A 23,456-nucleotide genomic window follows, 5' to 3' on the forward strand; every position below is an offset into this window, starting at 1 on the left:
CCACTCATGTCTCCCACCACCCCCACCCCCAGCAGTCAGGGGAACTCTCCACCAGGCCCCCACTCCTTTCTCCCTGCACCCCCTACCCCCCAGCAGTCAGGGGCACCCTCCACCAGGCTCCCACTCCTGTCTCCCAGCACCCCCACCCCCCAGCAGTGCAGGGGCAGCCTCCACCAGGACCCCACCCATGTCTACCACCACCCCCACCCGTGCAGAGGCAGCCTCCACCAGGCCCCCACTCATGTCTCCCATCACCCCCACCCCCCAGCAGTGCAGGGGCAGCCTCCACCAGGCCCCCACTCATGTCTCCCATCACCCCCACCCCCCAGCCACCAGGGGCAGCCTCCACCAGGCCCCCACTCATGTCCAACTCATGTCTCCCACCACCCCCACCCCCCAGCAACCAGGGGCAGCCTCCACCAGGCCCCCACTCATGTCTCCCACCACCCCCACCCCCCAGCAGTCAGGGGCACCCTCCACCAGGCCCCCACTCCTGTCTCCCTGCATCCCCTACCCCCCAGCAGTCAGGGGCACCCTCCACCTGGCTCCCACTCCTGTCTCCCAGCACCCCCACCCCCCCAGCAGTGCAGAGGCAGCCTCCACCAGGCCCCCACTCCTGTCTCCCTGCACCCCCTACACCCCAGCAGTGCAGGGGCAGCCTCCACCAGGCCCCCACCCATGTCTACCACCACCCCCACCCCCCAGCAGTGCAGGGGCAGCCTCCACAAGGCCCCCACTCATGTCTCCCACCACCCCACCCCCAGCAGTGCAGGGGCAGCCTCCACCAGGCCCCCACTCATGTCTCCCATCACCCCCACCCCCCAGCCACCAGGGGCAGCCTCCACCAGGCCCCCACTCATGTCTCCACCCACCCCCACCCCCCAGCAGTCAGGGGCACCCTCCACCAGGAGTACACTCCTGTCTCTCAGCACCCCCTACCCCCCAGCAGTGCACCCTCCACCAGGCTCCCACTCCTGTCTCCCAGCACCCCCACCCCCTAGCCACCAGGGGCAGCCTCCACCAGGCCCCCACTCATGTCTCCTATTATCCCCATCCCCCAGCAGTGCAGGGGCAGCCTCCACCAGGCCCCCACTCATGTCCAACTCATGTCTCCCACCACCCCCACCCCCCAGCCACCAGGGGCAGCCTAACCAGGCCCCCACTCATGTACCCTATTACCCCCACCCCCCAGCAGTGCAGGGGCAGCCTCCACCAGGCCCCCACTCATGTCTCCCACCACCCCCACCCCCCAGCAGTCAGGGGCACCCTCCACCAGGCCCCCACTCCTGTCTCCCTGCACCCCCTACCCCCCAGCAGTCAGGGGCACCCTCCAACAGGCTCCCACTCCTGTCTCCCAGCACCCCCACCCCCCAGCCACCAGGGGCAGCCTCCACCAGGCCCCCACTCATGTCCCCTATTACCCCGACCCCCAACAGGAGAGGGGCAGCCTCCACCAGGCCCCCACTCATGTCTACCACCACCCCCACCCCCAGCCACCAGGGGCAGCCTCCACCAGGCCCTCACTCATGTCCCCTATTACCCCCACCCCCCAGCAGTGCAGGGGCAGCCTCCACCAGGCCCCCACTCATGTCCAACTCATGTTTCCCACCACCCCCACCCCCCAGCCACCAGGGGCAGCCTCCACCAGGCCCCCACTCCTGTCTCCCTGCACCCCATTCCCCCCAGCTCTCAGGGGCACCCTCCACCAGGCTCCCACTCCTGTCTCCCAGCACCCCCACCCCCCAGCAGTGCAGGGGCAGCCTCCACCAGGCCCCCACTCATGTCTCCCTGCACCCCCTACCCCCCAGCAGTGCAGGGGCAGCCTCCACCAGGACCCCGCCCATGTCTACCACCACCCCCACCCGTGCAGGGGCAGCCTCCACCAGGCCCCCACTCATGTCTCCCATCACCCCCACCCCCCAGCAGTGCAGGGGCGGCCTCCACCAGGCCCCCACTCATGTCTCCCATCACCCCCAGCCACCAGGGGCAGCCTCCACCAGGCCCCCACTCATGTCCCCTATTACCCCCACCCCCCAGCAGTGCAGGGGCAGCCTCCACCAGGCCCCCACTCATGTCCAAATCATGTCTCCCACCACCCCCACCCCCCAGCCACCAGGGGCAGCCTCCACCAGGCCCCCACTCATGTCCAACTCATGTCTCCCACCACCCCCACCCCCCAGCAACCAGGGGCAGCCTCCACCAGGCTCCCACTCATGTCTCCCACCGCCCCCACCCCCCAGCAGTCAGGGGCACCCTCCACCAGGCCCCCACTCCTGTCCCCCTGCATCCCCTACCCCCCAGCAGTCAGGGGCACCCTCCACCCGGCTCCCACTCCTGTCTCCCAGCACCCCCACCCCCCAGCAGTGCAGGGGCAGCCTCCACCAGGCCCACACTCCTGTCTCCCTGCACCCCCTACCCACCAGCAGTGCAGGGGCAGCCTCCACCAGGCCCCCACCCATGTCTACCACCAGCCCCACCCCCCAGCAGTGCAGGGGCAGCCTCCACCAGGCCCCCACTCATGTCTCCCACCACCCCCACCCCCCAGCAGTGTAGGGGCAGCCTCCACCAGGCCCCCACTCATGTCTCCCATCACCCCCACTCCCCAGCCACCAGGGGCAGCCTCCACCAGGCCCCCACACATGTCTCCCACCACCCCCACCCCCCAGCAGTCAGGGACACCCTCCACCAGGCCCCCACTCCTGTCACTCTGCACCCCCTAGCCCCCAGCAGTGCACCCTCCACCAGGCTCCCACTCCTGTCTCCCAGCACCCCCACCCCCTAGCCACCAGGGGCAGCCTCCACCAGGCCCCCACTCATGTCCCCTATTACCCCCACCCCCCAGCAGTGCAGGGGCAGCCTCCACCAGGTCCCCACTCATGTCTACCACCACCCCCACCCCCCAGCCACCAGGGGCAGCCTCCACCAGGCCCCCACTCATGTCTCCTATTACCCCCATCCCCCAGCAGTGCAGGGGCAGCCTCCACCAGGCCCCCACTCATGTCCAACTCATGTCTCCCACCACCCCCACCCCCCAGCCACCAGGGGCAGCCTCCACCAGGCCCCCACTCATGTACCCTATTACCCCCACCCCCCAGCAGTTCAGGGGCAGCCTCCACCAGGCCCCCACTCATGTCCAACTCATGTCTCCCACCACCCCCACCCCCCAGCAGTCAGGCGCACCCTCCACCAGGCCCCCACTCCTGTCTCCCTGCACCCCCTACCCCCCAGCAGTCAGGGGCACCCTCCAACAGGCTCCCACTCCTGTCTCCCAGCACCCCCACCCCCCAGCCACCAGGGGGAGCCTCCACCAGGCCCCCACTCATGTCCCCTATTACCCCCACCCCCAACAGGAGAGGGGCAGCCTCCACCAGGCCCCCACTCATGTCTACCACCACCCCCACCCCCCAGCCACCAGGGGCATCCTCCACCAGGCCCCCACTCATGTCCCCTATTATCCCCACCCCCAGCAATGCAGGGGCAGCCTCCACCAGGCCCCCACCCATGTCTACCACCACCCCCACCCCCCAGCCACCAGGGGCAGCCTCCACCAGGCCACCACTCATGTCTTCTATTACCCCCATCCCCCAGCAGTGCAGGGGCAGCCTCCACCAGGCCCTCACTCATGTCCAACTCATGTCTCCCACCACCCCCACCCCCCCAGCCACCAGGGGCAGCCTCCACCAGGCCCCCACTCATGTCCCCTATTACCCCCACCCCCCAGCAGTGCAGGGGCACCCTCCACCAGGCCCCCACTCCGGTCTCCCTGCACCCCCTACCCCCCAGCAGTCAGGGGCACCCTCCAACAGCCTCCCACTCCTGTCTCCCAGCACCCCCACCCCCCAGCCACCAGGGGCAGCCTCCACCAGGCCCCCACTCATGTCCCCTATTACCCCGACCCCCAACAGGAGAGGGGCAGCCTCCACCAGGCCCCACTCATGTCTACCACCACCCCCACCCCCAGCCACCAGGGGCAGCCTCCACCAGGCCCTCACTCATGTCCCCTATTACCCCCACCCCCCCAGCAGTGCAGGGGCAGCCTCCACCAGGCCCCCACTCATGTCCAACTCATGTTTCCCACCACCCCCACCCCCCAGCCACCAGGGGCAGCCTCCACCAGGCCCCCACTCATGTCTCCCACCACCCCCACCCCCCAGCAGTCAGGGGCACTCTCCACCAGGCCCCCACTCCTGTCTCCCTGCACCCCCTACCCCCCAGCTGTCAGGGGCACCCTCCACCAGGCTCCCACTCCTGTCTCCCATCACCCCCACCCCCCAGCATTGCAGGGGCAGCCTCCACCAGGCCCCCACTCATGTCTCCCTGCACCCCCTACCCCCCAGCAGTGCAGGGGCAGCCTCCACCAGGACCCCGCCCATGTCTACCACCACCCCCACCCGTGCAGGGGCAGCCTCCACCAGGCCCCCACTCATGTCTCCCATCACCCCCACCCCCCAGAAGTGCAGGGGCAGCCTCCACCAGGCCCCCACTCATGTCTCCCATCACCCCCACCCCCCAGCCACCAGGGGCAGCCTCCACCAGGCCCCCACTCATGTCCCCTATTACCCCCACCCCCCAGCAGTGCAGGGGCAGCCTCCACCAGGCCCCCACTCATGTCCACATCATGTCTCCCACCACCCCCACCCCCCAGCCACCAGGGGCAGCCTCCACCAGGCCCCCACTAATGTCCAACTCATGTCTCCCACCACTCCCACCCCCAGCAACCAGGGGCAGCCTCCACCAGGCCCCCACTCATGTCTCCCACCAACCCCACCCCCACCCCCTAGCAGTCAGGGGCACCCTCCACCAGGCCCCCATTCCTGTCTCCCTGCATCCCCTACCCCCCAGCAGTCAGGGGCACCCTCCACCTGGCTCCCACTCCTGTCTCCCAGCACCCCACCCCCAGCAGTGCAGGGGCAGCCTCCACCAGGCCCCCACTCCTGTCTCCCTGGACCCCCTACCCCACAGCAGTGCAGGGGCAGCCTCCACCAGGCCCCCACCCATGTCTACCACCACCCCCACCCCCCAGCAGTGCAGGGGCAGCCTCCACCAGGCCCCCACTCATGTCTCCCACCACCCCCACCCCCCAGCAGGGCAGGGGCAGCCTCCACCAGGCCCCCACTCATGTCTCCCATCACCCCCACCCCCCAGCCACCAGGGGAAGCCTCCACCAGGCCCCCACACATGCCTCCCACCACCCCCACCCCCCAGCAGTGCACCATCCACCAGGCTCCCACTCCTGTCTCCCAGCACCCCCACCCCTAGCCACCAGGGGCAGCCTCCACCAGGCCCCCACTCATGTCTCCTATTACCCCCATCCCCCAGCAGTGCAGGGGCAGCCTCCACCAGGCCCCCACTCTTGTCCAACTCATGTCTCCCACCACCCCCACCCCCCAGCCACCAGGGGCAGCCTCCACCAGGCCCCCACTCATGTACCCTATTACCCCCACCCCCCAGAAGTGCAGGGGCAGCCTCCACCAGGCCCCCACTCATGTCTCCTACCACCCCCACCCCCCAGCAGTCAGGGGCACCCTCCACCAGGCCCCCACTCCTGTCTCCCTGCACCCCCTACCCCCAGCAGTCAGGGGCACCCTCCAACAGGCTCCCACTCCTGTCTCCCAGCACCCCCACCCCCCAGCCACCAGGGGCAGCCTCCACCAGGCCCCCACTCATGTCCCCTATTACCCCGACCCCCAACAGGAGAGGGGCAGCCTCCACCAGGCCCCCACTCATGTCTACCACCACCCCCACCCCCCAGCCACCAGGGGCAGCCTCCACCAGGCCCCCACTCATGTCCCCTATTACCCCGACCCCCAACAGGAGAGGGGCAGCCTCCACCAGGCCCCCACTCATGTCTACCACCACCCCCACCCCCAGCCACCAGGGGCAGCCTCCACCAGGCCCTCACTCATGTCCCCTATTACCCCCACCCCCCAGCAGTGCAGGGGCAGCCTCCACCAGGCCCCCACTCATGTCCAACTCATGTTTCCCACCACCCCCACCCCCCAGCCACCAGGGGCAGCCTCCACCAGGCCCCCACTCATGTCTCCCACCACCCCCACCCCCCAGCAGTCAGGGGCACTCTCCACCAGGCCCCCACTCCTGTCTCCCTGCACCCCCTACCCCCCAGCTGTCAGGGGCACCCTCCACCAGGCTCCCACTCCTGTCTCCCATCACCCCCACCCCCCAGCATTGCAGGGGCAGCCTCCACCAGGCCCCCACTCATGTCTCCCTGCACCCCCTACCCCCCAGCAGTGCAGGGGCAGCCTCCACCAGGACCCCGCCCATGTCTACCACCACCCCCACCCGTGCAGGGGCAGCCTCCACCAGGCCCCCACTCATGTCTCCCATCACCCCCACCCCCCAGAAGTGCAGGGGCAGCCTCCACCAGGCCCCCACTCATGTCTCCCATCACCCCCACCCCCCAGCCACCAGGGGCAGCCTCCACCAGGCCCCCACTCATGTCCCCTATTACCCCCACCCCCCAGCAGTGCAGGGGCAGCCTCCACCAGGCCCCCACTCATGTCCACATCATGTCTCCCACCACCCCCACCCCCCAGCCACCAGGGGCAGCCTCCACCAGGCCCCCACTAATGTCCAACTCATGTCTCCCACCACTCCCACCCCCCAGCAACCAGGGGCAGCCTCCACCAGGCCCCCACTCATGTCTCCCACCAACCCCACCCCCACCCCCTAGCAGTCAGGGGCACCCTCCACCAGGCCCCCATTCCTGTCTCCCTGCATCCCCTACCCCCCAGCAGTCAGGGGCACCCTCCACCTGGCTCCCACTCCTGTCTCCCAGCACCCCACCCCCCAGCAGTGCAGGGGCAGCCTCCACCAGGCCCCCACTCCTGTCTCCCTGGACCCCCTACCCCACAGCAGTGCAGGGGCAGCCTCCACCAGGCCCCCACCCATGTCTACCACCACCCCCACCCCCCAGCAGTGCAGGGGCAGCCTCCACCAGGCCCCCACTCATGTCTCCCACCACCCCCACCCCCCAGCAGGGCAGGGGCAGCCTCCACCAGGCCCCCACTCATGTCTCCCATCACCCCCACCCCCCAGCCACCAGGGGAAGCCTCCACCAGGCCCCCACACATGCCTCCCACCACCCCCACCCCCCAGCAGTGCACCATCCACCAGGCTCCCACTCCTGTCTCCCAGCACCCCCACCCCCTAGCCACCAAGGGCAGCCTCCACCAGGCCCCCACTCATGTCTCCTATTACCCCCATCCCCCAGCAGTGCAGGGGCAGCCTCCACCAGGCCCCCACTCTTGTCCAACTCATGTCTCCCACCACCCCCACCCCCCAGCCACCAGGGGCAGCCTCCACCAGGCCCCCACTCATGTACCCTATTACCCCCACCCCCCAGAAGTGCAGGGGCAGCCTCCACCAGGCCCCCACTCATGTCTCCTACCACCCCCACCCCCCAGCAGTCAGGGGCACCCTCCACCAGGCCCCCACTCCTGTCTCCCTGCACCCCCTACCCCCAGCAGTCAGGGCCACCCTCCAACAGGCTCCCACTCCTGTCTCCCAGCACCCCCACCCCCCAGCCACCAGGGGCAGCCTCCACCAGGCCCCCACTCATGTCCCCTATTACCCCGACCCCCAACAGGAGAGGGGCAGCCTCCACCAGGCCCCCACTCATGTCTACCACCACCCCCACCCCCCCAGCCACCAGGGGCATCCTCCACCAGGCCCCCACTCATGTCCCCTATTATCCCCACCCCCCAGCAGTGCAGGGGCAGCCTCCACCGGGCCCCCACTCATGTCTACCACCACCCCCACCCCCCAGCCACCAGGGGCAGCCTCCACCAGGCCCCCACTCATGTCTTCTATTACCCCCATCCCCCAGCAGTGCAGGGGCAGCCTCCACCAGGCCCTCACTCATGTCCAACTCATGTCTCCCACCACCCCCACCCCCCCAGCCACTAGGGGCAGCCTCCACCAGGCCCCCACTCATGTCCCCTATTACCCCCACCCCCCAGCAGTGCAGGGGCAGCCTCCACCAGGCCCCCACTCATGTCCAACTCATGTCTCCCACCACCCCCACCCCCCAGCCACCAGGGGCATCCTCCACCAGGCCCCCACTCATGTCTCCCACCACCGCACCCCATAGCAGTGAGGGGCACCCTCCACCAGGCCCCCACTCCTGTCTCCCTGCACCCCCTACCCCCCAGCAGTCAGGGCACCCTCCACCAGGCTCCCACTCCTGTCTCCCAGCACCCCCAACCCCCAGCCACCAGGGGCAGCCTCCACCAGGCCCCCACTCATGTCCCCTACTACCCCCACCCCCAACAGGAGAGGGGCAGCCTCCACCAGGCCCCCACTCATGTCTACCACCACCCCAACCCCCCAGCCACCAGGGGCAGCCTCCACCAGGCCCCCACTCATGTCCCCTATTATCCCCACCCCCCAGCAGTGCAGGGGCAGCCTCCTCCAGGCCCCCACTCATGTCCAACTCATGTCTCCCACCACCCCCACCCCCCAGCCACCAGGGGCAGCCTCCACCAGGCCCCCACTCATGTCTCCCTGCACCCCCTACCCCCCAGCAGTCAGCCTCCACCAGGCTCCCACTCCTGTCTCCCAGCACCCCCAGCCACCAGGGGCAGCCTCCACCAGGCCCCCACTCATGTCCCCTATTACCCCCACCCCCCAGCAGTGCAGGGGCAGCCTCCACCAGGCCCCCACTCATGTCTCCCACCACCCCCAACCCCCAGCAGTGCAGGGGCAGCCTCCACCAGGCCCCCACCCATGTCTACCACCACCCCACCCCCCAGCCACCTGGGACAGCCTCCACCAGCCCCCCACTCATGTCTCCCACCCCCCAGCAGTCAGCGGCACCCTCCACTAGGCGCCCAGTCCTGTCTCCCTGCACCCCCTACGCCCCAGCAGTCAGGGGCACCCTCCACCAGGCTCCCACTCCTGTCTCCCAGCACCCCCACCCCCCAGCCACCAGGGGCAGCCTCCACCAGGCCCCCACTCATGTCCCCTATTACCCCCAGCCCCCAGCAGTGCAGGGGCAGCCTCCACCAGGCTCCCACTCATGTCTCCCATCACCCCCACCCCCAGCAGTGCAGGGGCAGCCTCCACCAGGCCCCCACTCATGTCTCCCATCACCCCCACCCCCCAGCCACCAGGGGCAGCCTCCACCAGGCCCCCACTCATGTCCCATATTACCCCCACCCCCCAGCAGTGCAGGGGCAGCCTCCACCAGGCCCCCACTCATGTCCAAATCATGTCTCCCACCACCCCCACCCCCCAGCCACCAGGGGCAACCTCCACCAGGCCCCCACTCATGTCCAACTCATGTCTCCCACCACCCCCACCCCCCAGCAACCAGGGGCAGCCTCCACCAGGCCCCCACTCATGTCTCCCACCACCCCCACCCCCCAGCAGTCAGGGGCACCCTCCACCAGGCCCCCACTCATGTCTCCCTGCATCCCCTACCCCCCAGCAGTGCAGGGGCAGCCTCCACCAGGCCCCCACCCATGTCTCCCACCACCCCCACCCCCCAGCCACCAGGGGCAACCTCCACCAGGCCCCCACTCATGTCCAACTCATGTCTCCCACCACCCCCACCCCCCAGCAGTCAGGGGCACCCTCCACCTGGCTCCCACTCCTGTCTCCCAGCGCCCCCACCCCCCAGCAGTGCAGGGGCAGCCTCCACCAGGCCCCCACTCCTGTCTCCCTGCACCCCCTACCCCCCAGCAGTGCAGGGGCAGCCTCCACCAGGCCCCCACCCATGTCACCCACCACCCCCACCCCCAGCAGTCAGGGGCACCCTCCACCAGGCCCCCACTCATGTCTCCCTGCACCCCCTACCCCCCAGCAGTGCACCTTCTACCAGGTTCCCACTCCTGTCTCCCAGCACCCCCACCCCCCAGCCACCAGGGGCAGCCTCCAGCAGGCCCCCACTCATGTCCCCTATTACCCCCACCCCCCAGCAGTGCAGGGGCAGCCTCCACCAGTCCCCCACTCATGTCTACCACCACCCCCACCCCCCAGCCACCAGGGGCAGCCTCCACCAGGCCCCCACTCATGTCTCCTATTACCCCATCCCCCAGCAGTGCAGGGGCAGCCTCCACCAGGCCCCCACTCATGTCCAACTCATGTCTCCCACCACCCCCACCCCCCAGCCACCAGGGGCAGCCTCCACCAGGCCCCCACTCATGTCTCCTATTACCCCCACCCCCAGCAGTGCAGGGGCAGGCTCCACCAGGCCCCCACTCATGTCCAACTCATGTCTCCCACCACCCCCAACTCCCAGCCAACCGGGGGCAGCCTCCACCAGGCCCCCACTCATGTCTCCCACCACCCCCACCCCCCAGCAGTCAGGGACACCCTCCACCAGGCCCCCACTCCTGTCTCCCTGCACCCCCACCCCCCAGCCACCAGGGGCAGCCTCCACCAGGCCCCCACTCATGTCCCCTATTACCCCCACCCCAAACAGGAGAGGGGCAGCCTCCACCAGGCCCCCACTCATGTCTACCACCACCCCCACCCCCCAGCCACCAGGGGCAGCCTCCACCAGGCCCCCACTCATGTCCCCTATTATCCCCACCCCCCAGCAGTGCACGGGCAGCCTCCACCAGGCCCCCACTCATGTCTACCATGACCCCCACCCCCCAGCCAACAGGGGCAGCCTTCACCAGGCCCCCACTCATGTCTCCTATTACCCCCATCCCACAGCAGTGCAGGGGCAGCCTCCACCAGGCCCCCACTCATGTCCAACTCATGTCTCCCACCACCCCCACCCCCCAGCCACCAGGGGCAGCCTCCAACAGGCCCCCACTCATGTCCCCTATTACCCCCAAACCCCAGCAGTGCAGGGGCAGCCTCCACCAGGCCCCCACTCATGTCCAGCTCATGTCTCCCCCCACCCCCAGCCACCAGGGGCAGCCTCCACCAGGCCCCCACTCATGTCTTCCACCACCCCCACCTCCTAGCAGTCAGGGCACCCTCCACCAGGCCCCCACTCCTGTCTCCCTGCACCCCCTACCCCCCAGCAGTCAGGGGCACCCTCCATCAGCCTCCCACTCCTGTCTCCCAGCATCCCCAACCCCCAGCCACCAGGGGCAGCCTCCACCAGGCCCCCACAAATGTCCCCTATTACCCCCACCCCCAACAGGAGAAGGGCAGCCTCCACCACGCCCCCACTCATGTCTACCACCACCCCCACCCCCCAGCCACCAGGGGCAGCCTCCACCAGGCCCCCACTCATGTCCCCTATTATCCCCACCCCCCAGCAGTGCAGGTGCAGCCTCCACCAGGCCCCCACTCATGTCCAACTCATGTCTCCCACCACCCCCACCCCCCAGCCACCAGGGGCAGCCTCCACCATGCCCCCAATCATGTCTCCTATTACCCCCAACCCCCAGCAGTGCAGGGGCAGCCTCCACCAGGCCCCCACGCATGTCCAACTCATGTCTCCCACCACCCCCACCCCCACCCCCCAGCAACCAGGGGCAGCCTCCACCAGGCCCCCACTCATGTCTCCCACCACCCCCACCCCCCAGCAGTCAGGGGCACCCTCCACCAGGCCCCCACTCATGTCTCCCTGCATCCCCTACCCCCCAGCAGTGCAGGGGCAGCCTCCACCAGGCCCCCACCCATGTCTCCCACCACCCCCACCCCCCAGCCACCAGGAGCAACCTCCACCAGGCCCCCACTCATGTCCAGCTCATGTCTCCCACCACCCCCACCCCCCAGCAGTCAGGGGCACCCTCCACCTGGCTCCCACTCCTGTCTCCCAGCACCCCCACCCCCCAGCAGTGCTGGGGCAGCCTCCACCAGGCCCCCACTCCTGTCTCCCTGCACCCCCTACCCCCCAGCAGTGCAGGGGCAGCCTCCACCAGGCCCCCACCCATGTCTACCACCACCCCCACCCCCCAGCAGTGCAGGGGCAGCCTCCACCAGGCCCCCACTCATGTCTCCCATCACCCCCACCTCCCGGCAGTGCAGGGGCAGCCTCCACCAGGCCCCCACTCATGTCTCCCATCACCCCCACCCCCCAGCCACCAGGGGCAGCCTCCACCAGGCCCCCACTCATGTCTCCCACCACCCCCACCCCCCAGCAGTCAGGGGCACCCTCCACCAGGCCCCCACTCCTGTCTCCCTGCACCCCCTACCCCCCAGCAGTGCACCTTCTACCAGGCTCCCACTCCTGTCTCCCAGCACCCCCACCCCCCAGCCACTAGGGGCAGCCTCCAGCAGGCCCCCACTCATGTCCCCTATTACCCCCACCCCCCAGCAGTGCAGGGGCAGCCTCCACCAGGCCCCCACTCATGTCAACCACCACCCCCACCCCCCAGCCACCAGGGGCAGCCTCCACCAGGCCCCCACTCATGTCTCCTATTACCCCCATCCCCCAGCAGTGCAGGGGCAGCCTCCACCAGGCCCCCACTCATGTCCAACTCATGTCTCCCACCACCCCCACCCCCCAGCCACCAGGGGCAGCCTCCACCAGGCCCCCACTCATGTCCCCTATTACCCCCACCCCCCAGCAGTGCAGGGGCAGGCTCCACCAGGCCCCCACTCATGTCCAACTCATGTCTCCCACCACCCCCAACTCCCAGCCACCAGGGGCAGTCTCCACCAGGCCCCCACTCATGTCTCCCACCACCCCCACACCCCAGCAGTCAGGGACACCCTCCACCAGGCCCCCACTCCTGTCTCCCTGCACCCCCACCCCCCAGCACCAGGGGCAGCCTCCAGCAGGCCCCCACTCTTGTCCCCTATTACCCCCACCCCCAACAGGAGAGGGGCAGCCTCCCCCAGGCCCCCACTCATGTCTACCACCACCCCCACCCCCCAGCCACCAGGGGCAGCCTCCACCAGGCCACCACTCATGTCCCCTATTATACCCACCCCCCAGCAGTGCACGGGCAGCCTCCACCAGGCCCCCACTCATGTCTACCACCACCCCCACCCCCCAGCCAACAGGGGCAGCCTCCACCAGGCCCCCACTCATGTCTACTATTACCCCATCCCCCAGCAGTGCAGGGGCAGCCTCCACCAGGCCCCCACTCATGTCCAACTCATGTCTCCCACCACCCCCACCCCCCAGCCACCAGGGGCAGCCTCCACCAGGCCCCACTCATGTCCCCTATTACCCCCAAACCCCAGCAGTGCAGGGGCAGCCTCCACCAGGCCCCCACTCTTGTCCAACTCATGTCTCCCACCACCCCCACCCCCAGCCACCAGGGGCAGCCTCCACCAAGCCCCCACTCATGACTCCCACCACCCCACCCCCTAGCAGTCACGGCACCCTCCACCAGGCCCCCACTCCTGTCTCCCTGCACCCCCTACCCCCCAGCAGTCAGGGGCACCCTCCACCAGGCTCCCACTCCTGTCTCCCAGCATCCCCAACCCCCAGCCACCAGGGGCAGCCTCCACCAGGCCCCCACACATGTCCCCTATTACCCCCACCCCCAACAGGAGAAGGGCAGCCTCCACCAGGCCCCCACTCATGTCTCCCACCACCCCCACCCCCCAGCCACCAGGGGCAGCCTCCACCATGCCCCCAATCATGTCCCCTATTACCCCCACCCCCCAGCAGTGCAGGGGCAGCCTCCACCAGGCCCCCACGCATGTCCAACTCATGTCTCCCACCACCCCCACCCCCCAGCCACCAGGGGCAGCCTCCACCAGGCCCCCACTCATGTCTACCACCACCCCCAACCCCAGCAGTGCAGGGGCAGCCTCCACCAGGCCCCCACCCATGTCTACCACCACCCCCACCCTCCAGCCACCAGGGGCAGCCTCCACCAGGCCCCCACTCATGTCTCCCACCACCCCCACCCCCCAGCAGTGCAGGGGCAGCCTCCACTAGGCCCCCACCCATGTCTACCACCACTCCCACCCCCCAGCCACCAGGGGCAGCCTCCACCAGGCCCCAACTCATGTCCCCTATTACCCCCACCCCCAGCAGTGCAGGGACAGCCTCCACCAGGCCCCCACGCATGTCCAACTCATGTCTCCCACCACCCCCACCCCCCAGCCACCAGGGGCATCCTCCACCAGGCCCCCACTCATGTCTCCCACCACCCCCACCCCCTAGCAGTCAGGGGCACCCTCCACCAGGCCCCCACTCCTGTCTCCCTGCACCCCCTACCCTCCAGCAGTCAGGGGCACCCTCCACCAACTCCCACTCCTGTCTCCCAGCACCCCCAACCCCCAGCCACCAGGGGCAGCCTCCACCAGGCCCCCACTCATGTCCCCTATTACCCCCACCCCCAACAGGAGAGGGGCAGCCTCCACCAGGCCCCCACTCATGTCTACCACCACCCCCACCCCCCCAGCCACCAGGGGCAGCCTCCACCAGGCCCCCACTCATGTCCCCTATTATCCCCACCCCCCAGCAGTGCGGGGGCAGCCTCCACCAGGCCCCCACTCATGTTCAACTCATGTCTCCCACCACCCCCACCCCCAAGCCACCAGGGGCAGCCTCCACCAGGCCCCCACTCATGTCTCCCTGCACCCCCTCCCCCCAGCAGTCAGGGGCAACCCCTCCACCAGGCTCCCACTCCTGTCTCCCAGCACCCCCACCCCCCAGCCACCAGGGGCAGCCTCCACCAGCCCCCCACTCATGTCTCCCACCCCCCAGCAGTCAGGGGCACCCTCCACCAGGCCCCCACTCCTGTCTCCCTGCACCCCCTACCCCCAGCAGTCAGGGGCACCCTCCACCAGGCTCCTACTCCTGTCTCCCAGCACCCCCACCCCCCAGCCACCAGGGGCAGCCTCCACCAGGCCCCCACTCATGTCCCCTATTACCCCCACCCCCCAGCAGTGCAGGGGCAGCCTCCACCAGGCCCCCACTCATGTCTACCACCACCCCCACCCCCAGCCACCAGGGGCAGCCTCCACAAGGCCCCCACTCATGTCCCCTATTACCCCCACCCCCCAGCAGTGCAGTGGCAGCCTCCACCAGGCCCCCACTCATGTCCAATTCATGTCTCCCACCACCCCCACCCCCCAGCCACCAGGGGCAGCCTCCACCAGGCCCCCACTCATGTCCCCTATTACCCCCACCCCCGGCAGTGCATGGGCAGCCTCCACAAGGCCCCCACTCATGTCCAACTCATGTCTCCCACCACCCCCACCCCCCACCCACCAGGGGCAGCCTCCACCAGGCCCCCACTCATGTCTCCCACCACCCCCACCCCCCAGCAGTCAGGGGCAACTTCCACCAGGCCCCCACTCCTGTCTCCCTGCACCCCATACCCCCAGCAGTCAGGGGCACCCTCCACCAGGCCCCCACTCCTGTCTCCCAGCACCCCCACCCCCAGCCACCAGGGGCAGCCTCCACCAGGCCCCCACTCATGTCCCCTATTACCCCCACACCCCAGCAGTGCAGGGGCAGCCTCCACCAGGCCCCCAGTCATGTCTACCACCACCCCCACCCCCAGCCACCAGGGACAGCCTCTACCAGGCCCCCACTCATGTCCTCTATTACCCCCACCCCCCAGCAGTGCAGGGGCAGCCTCCCCAGGCCCCCACTCATGTCCAACTCATGTCTCCCAGCACCCCCACCCCCCAGCCACCAGGGGCAGCCTCCACCAGGCCCCCATTCATGTCCCCTATTACCCCCACCCCCAAGCAGTGCAGGGGCAGCCTCCACCAGGCCCCCACTCATGTCCAACTCATGTTTCCCACCACCCCCACCCCCCAGCCACCAGGGGCAGCCTCCACCAGGCCCCCACTCATGTCTCCCACCACCCCCACCCCCCAGCAGTCAGGGGCACTCTCCACCAGGCCCCCACTCCTGTCTCCCTGCACCCCCTACCCCCCAGCAGTCAGGGGCACCCTCCACCAGGCTCCCACTCCTGTCTCCCAGCACCCCCACCCCCTAGCATTGCAGGGCAGCCTCCACCAGGCCCCCACTCATGTCTCCCTGCACCCCCTACCCCCCAGCAGTGCAGAGGCAGCCTCCACCAGGCCCCCACCCATGTCTACCACCACCCCCCAGCAGTGCAGGGGCAGCCTCCACCAGGCCCCCACTCATGTCTCCCATCACCCCCACCCCCCAGCAGTGCAGGAGCAGCCTCCACCAGGCCCCCACTCATGTCTCCCATCACCCCCACCCCCCAGCCACCAGGGGCAGCCTCCACCAGGCCGCCACTCATGTCCCCTATTACCCCCAACCCCCAGCAGTGCAGGGGCAGCCTCCACCAGGCCCCCACTCATGTCCAAATCATGTCTCCCGCCACCCCCACCGCACAGCCACCAGGGGCAGCCTCCACCAGGCCCCCACTCATGTCCCCTATTACCCCCACCCCCCAGCAGTGCAGGGGCAGCCTCCACCAGGCCCCCACTCATGTCTACCACCACCCCCACCCCCAGCCACCAGGGGCAGCCTCCACAAGGCCCCCACTCATGTCCCCTATTACCCCCACCCCCCAGCAGTGCAGCGGCAGCCTCCACCAGGCCCCCACTCATGTCCAATTCATGTCTCCCACCACCCCCACCCCCCACCCACCAGGGGCAGCCTCCACCAGGCCCCCACTCATGTCTCCCACCACCCCCACCCCCCAGCAGTCAGGGGCACCCTCCACCAGGCCCCCAGTCCTGTCTCCCTGCACCCCATACCCCCAGCAGTCAGGGGCACCCTCCACCAGGCTCCCACTCCTGTCTCCCAGCACCCCCACCCCCAGCCACCAGGGGCAGCCTCCACCAGGCACCCACTCATGTCCCCTATTACCCCCACACCCCAGCAGTGCAGGGGCAGCCTCCACCAGGCCCCCACTCATGTCTACCACCACCCCCACCCCTAGCCACCAGGGGCAGCCTCCACCAGGCCCCCACTCATGTCCCCTATTACCCCCACCCCCCAGCAGTGCAGGGGCAGCCTCCACCAGGCCCCCACTCATGTCCAACTCATGTCTCCCAGCACCCCCACCCCCCAGCCACCAGGGGCAGCCTCCACCAGGCCCCCACTCATGTCCCCTATTACCCCTACCCCCCAGCAGTGCAGGGGCAGCCTCCACTAGGCCCCCACTCATGTCCAACTCATGTTTCCCACCACCCCCACCCCCCAGCAACCAGGGGCAGCCTCCACCAGGCCCCCACTCATGTCTCCCACCACCCCCACCCCCCAGCAGTCAGGGGCACTCTCCACCAGGCCCCCACTCCAGCCTCCCTGCACCCCCTCCCCCCAGCAGTCAGGGGCACCCTCCACCAGGCTCCCACTCCTGTCTCCCAGCACCCCCACCCCCCAGCATTGCAGGGCAGCCTCCACCAGGCCCCCACTCATGTCTCCCTGCACCCCCTACCCCCCAGCAGTGCAGGGGCCGCCTCCACCAGGCCCCCACCCATGTCTACCACCAACCCCACCCCCCAGCAGTGCAGGGGCAGCCTCCACAAGGCCCCCACTCATGTCTCCCATCACCCCCACCCCCCAGCAGTGCAGGGGCAGCCTCCACCAGGCCCCCACTCATGTCTCCCATCACCCCCACCCCCAAGCCACCAGGGGCAGCCTCCACCAGGCCCCCACTCATGTCCCCTATTACCCCCACCCCCCAGCAGTGCAGGGGCAGCCTCCACCAGGCCCCCACTCATGTCCAAATCATGTCTCCCACCACCCCCACCCCCAGCCACCAGGGGCAGCCTCCACCAGGCCCCCACTCATGTCCCCTATTACCCCCACACCCCAGCAGTGCAGGGGCAGCCTCCACCAGGCCCCCACTCATGTCTACCACCACCCCCACCCCCAGCCACCAGGGGCAGCCTCCACCAGGCCCCCACTCATGTCTCCCACCACCCCCACCCCCCAGCAGTCAGGGGCACTCTCCACCAGGCCCCCACTCCTGTTTCCCTGCACCCCCTACCCCCCAGCAGTCAGGGGCTCCCTCCACCAGGCTCCCACTCCTGTCTCCCAGCACCCCCACTCCCCAGCATTGCAGGGCAGCCTCCACCAGGCCCCCACTCATGTCTCCCTGCACCCCCTACCCCCCAGCAGTGCAGGGGCAGCCTCCACCAGGCCCCCACCCATGTCTACCACCACCCCCACCCCCCAGCAGTGCAGGGGCAGCCTCCACCAGGCCCCACTCATGTCTCCCATCGCCCCCACCCCCCAGCAGTGCAGGGGCAGCCTCCACCAGGCCCCCACTCATGTCTCCCATCACCCCCACCCCCCAGCCACCAGGGGCAGCCTCCACCAGGCCCCCACTCATGTCCCCTATTACCCCCACCCCCCAGCAGTACAGGGGCAGCCTCCACCAGGCCCCCACTCATGTCAAAATCATGTCTCCCACCACCCCCACCCCCCAGCCACCAGGGGCAACCTCCACCAGGCCTCCACTCATGTCCAACTCATGTCTCCCACCACCCCCACCCCCCAGCAACCAGGGGCAGCCTCCACCAGGCCCCCACTCATGTCTCCCACCACCCCCACCCCCCAGCAGTCAGGGGCACTCTCCACCAGGCCCCCACTCCAGCCTCCCTGCACCCCCTACCCCCCAGCAGTCAGGGGCACCCTCCACCAGGCTCCCACTCCTGCCTCCCAGCACCCCCACCCCCCAGCAGTGCAGGGGCAGCCTCCACCAGGCCCCCACTCATGTCTCCCTGCACCCCCTACCCCCCAGCAGTGCAGGGGCAGCCTCCACCAGGCCCCCACCCATGTCTACCACCACCCCCAACCCCCCGGCAGTGCAGGGGCAGCCTCCACCAGGCCCCCACTCATGTCTCCCATCACCCCCACCCCCCAGCAGTGCAGGGGCAGCCTCCACCAGGCCCCCACTCATGTCTCCCATCACCCCCACCCCCCAGTCACCAGGGGCAGCCTCCACCAGGCCCCCACTCATGTCCCCTATTACCCCCACCCCCCAGCAGTGCAGGGGCAGCCTCCACCAGGCCCCCACTCATGTCCAAATCATGTCTCCCACCACCCCCACCCCCAGCCACCAGGGGCAACCTCCACCAGGCCCCCACTCATGTCCAACTCATGTCTCCCACCACCCCCACCCCCCAGCAACCAGGGGCAGCCTCCACCAGGCCCCCATTCATGTCTACCACCACCCCCACCCCCAGCCACCAGGGGCAGCCTCCACCAGGCCCCCACTCATGTCCCCTATTACCCCCACCCCCAGCAGTGCAGGGGCAGCCTCCACCAGGCCCCCTCTCATGTCCAACTCATGTCTCCCACCACCCCCACCCCCCACCCACCAGGGGCAGCCTCCACCAGGCCCCCACTCATGTCTACCACCACCCCCACCCCCAGCCACCAGGGGCAGCCTCCACAAGGCCCCCACTCATGTCCCCTATTACCCCCACCCCCCAGCAGTGCAGCGGCAGCCTCCACCAGGCCCGCACTCATGTCCAATTCATGTCTCCCACCACCCCCACCCCCCAGCCACCAGGGGCAGCCTCCACCAGGCCCCCACTCATGTCCCCTATTACCCCCACCCCCAGCAGTGCAGGGGCAGCCTCCACCAGGCCCCCACTCATGTCCAACTCATGTCTCCCACCACCCCAACCCCCACCCACCAGGGGCAGCCTCCACCAGGCCCCCACTCATGTCTCCCACCAGCCCCACCCCCCAGCAGTCAGGGGCACCCTCCACCAGTCCCTACTCCTGTCTCCCTGCACCCCATAGCCCCAGCCACCAGGGGCAGCCTCCACCAGGCCCCCACTCATGTCCCCTATTACCCCCACCCCCAGCAGTGCAGGGGCAGCCTCCACCAGGCCCCCACTCATGTCCAACTCATGTCTCCCACCACCCCACCCCCCACCCACCAGGGGCAGCCTCCACCAGGCCCCCACTCATGTCTCCCACCACCCCCACCCCCCAGCAGTCAGGGGCACTCTCCACCAGGCCCCCACTCCTGTCTCCCTGCACCCCCTACCCCCCAGTCAGGGGCACCCTCCACCAGGCTCCCACTCCTGTCTCCCAGCACCCGCACCCCCCAGCATTGCAGGGCAGCCTCCACCAGGCCCCCACTCATGTCTCCCTGTACCCCCTACCCCCCAGCAGTGCAGGGGCAGCCTCCACCAGGCCCCCACCCATGTCTACCACCACCCCACCCCCCAGCAGTGCAGGGGTAGCCTCCACCAGGCCCCCACTCATGTCTCCCATCACCCCCACCCCCCAGCAGTGCAGGGGCAGCCTCCACCAGGCCCCCACTCATGTCTCCCATCACCCCCACCCCCCAGCCACCAGGGGCAGCCTCCACCAGGCCCCCACTCATGTCCCCTATTACCGCTACCCCCCAGCAGTGCAGGGGCAGCCTCCACCAGGCCCCCACTCATATCCAAATCATGTCTCCCACCACCCCCACCCCCCAGCCACCAGGGGCAACCTCCACCAGGCTCCCACTCCTGTCTCCCAGCACCCCCACCCCCAGCCACCAGGGGCAGCCTCCACCAGGCCCCCACTCATGTCCCCTATTACCCCCACACCCCAGCAGTGCAGGGGCAGCCTCCACCAGGCCCCCACTCATGTCTACCACCACCCCCACCCCCAGCCACCAGGGGCAGCCTCCACCAGGCCCCCACTCATGTCCCCTATTACCCCCACCCCCCAGCAGTGCAGGGGCAGCCTCCACCAGGCCCCCACTCATGTCCAACTCATGTCTCCCATTACCCCCACCCCCCAGCCACCAGGGGAAGCCTCCACCAGGCCCCCACTCAGTCCCCTATTACCCCCACCCCCCAGCAGTGCAGGGGCAGCCTCCACCAGGCCCCCACTCATGTCCAACTAATGTCTCCCACCACCCCACCCCCCACCCACCAGGAGCAGCCTCCACCAGGCCCCCACTCATGTCTCCCACCACCCCCACCCCCCAGCAGTCAGGGGCACTCTCCACCAGGCCCCCACTCCTGTCTCCCTGCACCCCCTACCCCCCAGTCAGGGGCACCCTCCACCAGGCTCCCACTCCTGTCTCCCAGCACCCGCACCCCCCAGCATTGCAGGGCAGCCTCCACCAGGCCCCCACTCATGTCTCCCTGTACCCCCTACCCCCCAGCAGTGCAGGGGCAGCCTCCACCAGGCCCCCACCCATGTCTACCACCACCCCACCCCCCAGCAGTGCAGGGGTAGCCTCCACCAGGCCCCCACTCATGTCTCCCATCACCCCCACCCCCCAGCAGTGCAGGGGCAGCCTCCACCAGGCCCCCACTCATGTCTCCCATCACCCCCACCCCCCAGCCACCAGGGGCAGCCTCCACCAGGCCCCCACTCATGTCCCCTATTACCGCTACCCCCCAGCAGTGCAGGGGCAGCCTCCACCAGGCCCCCACTCATATCCAAATCATGTCTCCCACCACCCCCACCCCCCAGCCACCAGGGGCAACCTCCACCAGGCTCCCACTCCTGTCTCCCAGCACCCCCACCCCCAGCCACCAGGGGCAGCCTCCACCAGGCCCCCACTCATGTCCCCTATTACCCCCACACCCCAGCAGTGCAGGGGCAGCCTCCACCAGGCCCCCACTAATGTCTACCACCACCCCCACCCCCAGCCACCAGGGGCAGCCTCCACCAGGCCCCCACTCATGTCCCCTATTACCCCCACCCCCCAGCAGTGCAGGGGCAGCCTCCACCAGGCCCCCACTCATGTCCAACTCATGTCTCCCATTACCCCCACCCCCCAGCCACCAGGGGAAGCCTCCACCAGGCCCCCACACAGTCCCCTATTACCCCCACCCCCCAGCTGTGCAGGGGCAGCCTCCACCAGGCCCCCACTCATGTCCAACTCATGTTTCCCACCCCCCAGCCACCAGGGGCAGCCTCCACCAGGCCCCCACTCATGTCTCCCACCACCCCCACCCCCCAGCAGTCAGGGGCACTCTCCACCAGGCCCCCACTCCTGTCTCCCTGCACCCCCTACCCCCCAGCAGTCAGGGGCACCCTCCACCAGGCTCCCACTCCTGTCTCCCAGCACCCCCACCCCCCAGCATTGCAGGGCAGCCTCCACCAGGCCCCCACTCATGTCTCCCTGCACCCCTACCCCCCAGCAGTGCAGGGGCAGCCTCCACCAGGCCCCCACCCATGTCTACCACCATCCCCACCCCCCAGCAGTGCAGGGGCAGTCTCCACCAGGCCCCCACTCATGTCTCTCATCACCCCCACCCCCCAGCAGTGAAGGGGCAGCCTCCACCAGGCCCCCACTCATGTCTCCTCCCATCACCCCCTCCCCCCAGCCACCAGGGGCAGCCTCCACCAGGCCCCCACTCATGTCCCCTATTACCCCTACCCCCCAGCAGTGCAGGGGCAGCCTCCACCAGGCCCCCACTCATATCCAAATCATGTCTCCCACCACCCCCACCCCCCAGCCACCAGGGGCAACCTCCACCAGGCTCCCACTCCTGTCTCCCAGCACCCCCACCCCCAGCCACCAGGGGCAGCCTCCACCAGGCCCCCACTCATGTCCCCTATTACCCCCACACCCCAGCAGTGCAGGGGCAGCCTCCACCAGGCCCCCACTCATGTCTACCACCACCCCCACCCCCAGCCACCAGGGGCAGCCTCCACCAGGCCCCCACTCATGTACCCTATTACCCCCACCACCCAGCAGTGCAGGGGCAGCCTCCACCAGGCCCCCACTCATGTCTACCACCACCCCCACCCCCAGCCACCAGGGGCAGCCTCCACCAGGCCCCCACTCATGTCCCCTATTACCCCCACCCCCCAGCAGTGCAGGGGCAGCCTCCACCAGGCCCCCACTCATGTCCAACTCATGTCTCCCACCACCCCCACCCCCCAGCCACCAGGGGCAGCCTCCACCAGGCCCCCACTCATGTCCCCTATTACCCCCACCCCCAGCAGTGCAGGGGCAGCCTCCACCGGGCCCCCACTCATGTCCAACTCATGTCTCCCACCACCCCCACCCCCCACCCACCAGGGGCAGCCTCCACCAGGCCCCCACTCATGTCTCCCACCACCCCCACCCCCCAGCAGTCAGGGGCACCCTCCACCAGGCCCCCAGTCCTGTCTCCCTGCACCCCATACCCCCAGCAGTCAGGGGCACCCTCCACCAGGCTCCCACTCCTGTCTCCCAGCACCCCCACCCCCAGCCACCAGGGGCAGCCTCCACCAGGCCCCCACTCATGTCCCCTATTACCCCCACACCCCAGCAGTGCAGGGGCAGCCTCCACCAGGCCCCCACTCATGTCTACCACCACCCCCACCCCCAGCCACCAGGGGCAGCCTCCACCAGGCCCCCACTCATGTCCCCTATTACCCCCACCCCCCAGCAGTGCAGGGGCAGCCTCCACCAGGCCCCCACTCATGTCTACCACCACCCCCACCCCCAGCCACCAGGGGCAGCCTCCACCAGGCCCCCACTCATGTCCCCTATTACCCCCACCCCCCAGCAGTGCAGGGGCAGCCTCCACCAGGCCCCCACTCATGTCCAACTCATGTCTCCCACCACCCCCACCCCCCAGCCACCAGGGGCAGCCTCCACCAGGCCCCCACTCATGTCCCCTATTACCCCCACCCCCAGCAGTGCAGGGGCAGCCTCCACCGG

Source organism: Ambystoma mexicanum, chromosome 5q (genome assembly GCF_040938575.1).
Source record: "Ambystoma mexicanum isolate Mex_15411 chromosome 5q, UKY_AmexF1_1, whole genome shotgun sequence".
Lineage (NCBI taxonomy): Eukaryota > Metazoa > Chordata > Amphibia > Caudata > Ambystomatidae > Ambystoma > Ambystoma mexicanum.